The sequence below is a fragment of the Panthera tigris genome, chromosome D1, assembly GCF_018350195.1.
Source record: "Panthera tigris isolate Pti1 chromosome D1, P.tigris_Pti1_mat1.1, whole genome shotgun sequence".
In the NCBI taxonomy this organism is placed as follows: domain Eukaryota; kingdom Metazoa; phylum Chordata; class Mammalia; order Carnivora; family Felidae; genus Panthera; species Panthera tigris.
The window spans coordinates 62,257,610-62,263,632 of NC_056669.1; the positions used below are offsets into that span (position 1 = coordinate 62,257,610).

Genomic DNA, 6,023 nt, shown 5'->3' on the forward strand with positions numbered 1-6,023 from the left:
TGATTCTCCTTTTCTGTGTGTTTTTTTTGTTGTGTATATTTTAAAGCTTTTCTTTGTTTTCTTTTTTTTAATGTTTGTTTATTTTTGAGACAGAGACAGAGTATGAGCAGGGGAGGGGTAGAGAGAGAGAGAGAGAGGGAGACACAGAATCCGAAGCAGGCTTCAGGCTCTGAGCTGTTAGCACAGAGCCCAACTCGGGGCTCAAACTCACAAGCCGTGAGATCATGACATGAACCGAAGTTGGATGCTTAACCGACTGAGCCACCCAGGCTCCCCTAAAGCTTTTCTTTCATTACCTAAAACCCAGTAGGGCTAGGTAATGAACAAAATAATTTTGTTCAATATCTTTTACCACACAAGTAATATCCTAAGTTTTTGTAGATTGGATTTGGCTATCATTTTTGTGGGCTTATATTCATTTTTTAAATTAAAAAATTTTTTTGATGTTTCTTTATTTTTGAGAGAGAGAGAGAACATAAGCAGGGGAGGGGCCCAGGGAGAGAGAGAGAGAGAGAGAGAGAGAGAGAGAATCCAAAGCAGGTTCCAGGCTCAGAGCTATCAACACAGAGCCTGACGCGGGGCTTGAACTCATGAACCATGAGACCATGACCTGAGCCGAATTCAGATGCTCAACTAACTGAGCTACCCAGGTGCCCCATCATTTTCTTTTTAAGTAATTGTCTTTTTACCACAAGCAACTCAATTTCTTCAGAAGTTTTTGTGCTGAAATTCTTTGAGGCCTGAGATGAAGTTTCTTTCTCAAGAAAGGATTTGGGCTTGTTTCTGTTATTCTCTGAAACCACCACCAATCCAGGATAACTTTAAATTCCTTTCTGAGACAAACAGTTGGTGTGAACACAGGCTGCCAAGTCAAAAGAGAACCAGCCAGTAGTTCAGGATTTACAGGGAAGATTTCTACTATATAACAAGCTTTGAGGTTATTTGAAGTTCCAGGTATAAGTGAAGGACGAAGATGAAGGAGTGGTATTATTACTAGTGCCCACCTTTTTATTCAGGATGTAGTGTTGTAAAGCCCTATCTAAATGGGAGATCCTCTGCTACATTCTCCACATGCTTGAGCCTAGATTTATCTTCTGTCCCTGGAGTTTAGATTTCAAGCTCCCCTAGGTAATGAAGATGGGTGCTTAAGTTTATAGAGTGCTGCAAGTGCTCTCGGGTTGAAAGCCAACATCAATATTTGATTTTGATGTCTGGATTTTATTCAATCCTTAGCCTGATAATTCTTTCTTTTTTACTTGTTCATGGGTGTATTCAAGATATTAAAATATAAATAATAGGTGTAAGTATAGGTATAAGTGTAGGTATGGATATGGGTATGGGTATTGATAAAGATAGAGATTAGATATAGACATAACCATAGAAATGATTTGTATACCTTTTCATCAGGAGATTTGCTCTAAGTACCCCAGTTCATCATGTCACTGGGTACTATCATCTTTTACTTCCTTAAAATCTTGAAAATGAATCCCATCTAACCTTTGGAATGCATTTCTGTTCATTTTAAAATTTAAACTGAAATGTTTCATCAGCCTTTGAGTTTATGTATTTAATTTAAATAACATTTGATGTTTAAATAATTTCTGATTCATTAAATATTAACCAAGCAAACAAACTGAAAATATACATTCACATAAGAGAAAGATAAAACACAGATGAAATAACAAAGATGTGGAAACATTATATTATATATTCAACAAATGTCTATCAGCCACCTGTTATATGTCAAAAAATGTGCTAGGCACAAGGGCTGTGGGGTGGATGAAGTGGACTATGTACTTACCCTTATGGATTTTACAAGCTAAGTACATAGCCATTAGAGTATAATAGATTTACTCCTCTCTTCTGCAGCTACTCAAAGACATCTGCCTCACTAAAGTCACTGCCAATGCTGCCTTAGAATAGCAGCTCCTTCTCTATTGAAGTCTCAGACTTCATCCTGAATTGCTTTGTCAGGTCCCCCATCTGGAAGCATTGGTTGTCTCTGCCCCTCAGCCTCCTCTTCCTCCTGGCCATGGGGCCAACGCCACCCTCCTGATCACCATCCGGATCAGGATGGAGGTCTCTTGGCATAAGCCCATGTACTACCTGCTCAGCCTCCTTTCCCTGATGGACATCATGCTCTGCTTGACTGTCATCCCCAAGGTCTTGGCCATCTTCTGGTTTGACCATAGGTCCATCAGCTTCTCTACCTGCTTCCTCCAGATGTTCATCATGAATTCCTTCCTGCCCATGGAATCATGCACCTTCCTGGCCATGGCCTATGACTGCTATGTGTCCATCTGTAAGCCTCTCTACTACCCATCCATCATCACTGACCAGTTTGTAGGAAAGGCTGTTCTCTTCATCTTGGCCTGGAACACATTTCTTACTGCACCTATTCCCATCCTCTCTGCCCAGCATCATTACTGTGGAAAAAATATAACTGAGAACTGTATGTGTGCCAATCTCTCTGTGTCCAAGCTCTCCTGTGATAACATTGTCTTTAACAGAATTTACCATTTAGTTGTGGCTTGGACTCTTCTGGGCTCTGACCTCATCCTCATCATTTTCTCCTATACTTTCATCCTATGAGCCATTTTTAGACTCAAGACAAAAGGGGCAGCTGCCAAAGTTCTGAGCACTTGTGGCTCTCACTTCATCCTCATCCTCTTCTTCAGTACCATTCTGCTGGTTTTTGTTTTTACCCACATAGCCAAGAAAAAAATTTCCCCTGATATCCCTGTCTTACTTAATGTGTTATACCATGTAATTCCTGCAGCTCTCAACCCCATTATCTATGGGGTATGAATGCAGGAGATTAAAGAGGGGATTAGGAAATTGCTGAGGAGGGTGAAAGCAGCAAGTAATTGCGTTCTAGCTTGACTTTTCTTAACCAAAATACTCAAAATCGCTATTGGAATACAGGGACTTGGAGATAAAATTACAGGTCTAATCCTCTCTCTGGACATGCCTGATGATATGAATTGTATGGTTTTTCTCTTACCCACAGGTACATCACATTTCTTACATTCCATCATTTTCTGGAAGTGACTAAGGATACAGATGTATATATAATCTCTCATCATGGCACCCAGCCCAGAAGCTATGAATTTTGATGAATCAAGCATCACACCTCACTGTCTGCTCCTGATTAAATCCCTTTTAGAGTCAGTGTAATGGATGTGTGGTTGATGGGAAGTATCAGTACTTAAAGATAGTGCATTGACTTTGGAAAAGCAAGTAAAATCTAAAAGCAACTGCTAAAAAATGCTGAAAATAACCATTAGGTTTTAACCTTTCCCTCAGGCATTTAAGCATATTTATTGAAAGCTATTTTATGTCTAGCACAGAACTAGAAAATGGGATTCTAACACACATAAATCTTGGTCCCATTACTCAAAAAGGTCCAATGAAAATTTCAAAAGTTAGAATTAAGAGTTAGATTAAAACACTTAAATAAGCCCAGAAGAGAGATAAATTTTGTTCCTGTAGGTGGGACTCCTTTACCTACCTGACCTCCTCCTTCAGACCCTCAGTCAGAACTGCCTCCCTAAGAGCTGCTTAAAAACATGAACTATAGTCCTGTCTCTGGAACTTTTTGCTTATTGTTCCTCTGTCCACATAGCTTCCTCCCCCAGGTCCACTGGGTCTCCCTGACCACAGTATTTAAAATAGTATCCAACAATATTCCCCCCAAACACAAACAATGTCCTTACACCTTCTCTGTTTTCCTGTTCTGCACAGAATTTATCACTGTTTAATGAACCTACATTTACTCATTTATTTGTTTAGTCAGCCTACATTCACTAAAATTTAAGCAGTAGAAGGGCAAGAAGTTTTGTTTTATGTTCACTGTTGTATTTTGAGTGTGCAAACAGTGCTCAGTGTATGGCATAGACCAATGAATGTTTATGAAATTAATGACTGAATACATGTTGAATAAATGATTGAATGTATGCTGGTTATCCAAAAATGAGACAAAACAATTGTAAATATTTATGTACCCAAAATGAGAACACCCAACAATTAATTATAATATATAGGAACTAGTTGATAATAATACAAAAATAGGGTACTTTAACTCTCCACCTCCAGCAATGGATATATCATCTAAGTAGAAAATCAACAAAGAAACAATGGCTTTGATTGACACACTGGACCTGATGGACCTAATAGGTATATTCAGAACATTCCATCCTAAAACAGCAGTATACACATCCTTTTAAAGTCTACATGGAACATTTTCCAGAACAGATAACATATTAGATCACAAAACAGGCCCCAACAAATACAAAAAAGACTGAAATCATACCATGCACCTTTTAGGACACAACACTATGAAACTAGAAGTCAACCACAAGAAAAAATTTGGAAAGACCACAAATACATAGAAGTTAAGCAACACAAAATCCTACTAAACAATTAATGGGTCAACCAGGAAATCAAAGAAGAAATAAAAAATACATTGAAACAAATGAAAATAAAAACACAACAGTCCAATACCTTTGGGATGCAGCAAAAGTGGTCCTAAGAGGGAAATAGATAGCAATACAGGTTTCCTCAAGAGTTGGAAGAAAACTAAAAAAAATTAGAACAGGTCAATGAAACCAGGAGATGGTTCATTGAAAAAAATTAATAAAATAGATAAGCCTCTAGCTGGACATATCAAAAAGAGAAAAGATCCAAATAAACAAAATCACAAATGAGAGAGGAGAAATAACACTCAACACCGTAGAAATACAAAAAATTATGAGAGAATATTATTAAAAACTATATGCCAAGAAATCGGACAACCTGGTACAAATAGATAAATTCCTACAAACATATAAACTTCCAAAAATTAACAGAAAAAATAAAAAACTTGAACAGACTGATAACCAACAAAGAAATTAAATCGATAATCAAAACAATCCCAACAAACAAAAGTCTGGGGCCAGATGGCTTCACAGGTGAATTTTATAAAACATTTAAAGAAGAGTTAATATGGGGCACCTGGGGGGCTCAGTTAGTTGAATGTTGACTCTTGCTTTCAGTTTAGGTCATGATCCCAGGGTGGTGGGATCAAGCCCCACATTGAGCTCTGCACTGAATGTATAGCCTGCTTATGATTCACTCTCTCTCTCTCTCTCTGCCCCTCTCCCTTAGGCTTTCTCTATATATAAAATAAAAAAGAAGAGTTAATATTTATTTTTCTCAAACTATTCCAAAATATGGAAAGGAAAAAAAAAACACACACAAATTTATTCTATGAGCCAACATTACCCCGATACCAAAACCAGATAAAGCCTCCACTAAAAAAGAAACCTATAGGCCAATATCCCTGATGAACATGTATGCAAAATTTCTCAACAAAATACTAGGAAATCAAATCTAACAATATCTTTAAAAAATCATTCCCCACTATCAAGAGTGATTTATTCCTGGTGTGGTGGTTTAATATTGGCAAATCAATCAATGTGATGGAGCACATTAATAAAAAAAAAGAAGAACCATATGATCATTTAAACAGAAGCAGAAAAACCATTTGACAAAGTACAACATTAACTGATGGTAAAACAAACAAACAAACAAAAACCTCACAACAGTAGTTTTAGAGAGAAAATACTGAAACATAATAAAGGCCATCTATAAAAAATCCACAACTAATATCATCCTCAGTGAGGAAAACCTGAGAGCTTTTCCTCTATGGTCAGGAATAAGACAGGTATATCCATTCTCACCACCGTTATTTAACAAAGTACTGGAAGTCATAGCTAGAGCAATCAGACAACAAAAATAAGTAAAAGGCATCCAAATCAGCAAGGAAGAAATAAAAGTATTTGCAGATGACACGGCACTACACATAGAAAACCTGAAAGACTCCACCAAAAAAAAAAAAAAATGGCTAGAACTGATAAATGAAATCGTTAAAGTCACAGAATGCAAAATCAACATACAGAACTATAATAAAGCAAAAGAAAGAGAAATTAAGAAAACAATCCCATTTACAACTGCACCAAAAGCAATAAGATAGGAATAAGCCT

At 37.2% G+C, this 6,023-nt stretch overlaps 1 pseudogene; it reads left to right on the forward strand.

Moving 5' to 3' along the window:
- The first annotated feature begins 1,324 nt into the window (after positions 1 to 1,324).
- LOC122231490 lies at positions 1,325 to 2,883 on the forward strand (annotated as a pseudogene).
- Positions 2,884 to 6,023: the final 3,140 nt, after the last annotated feature.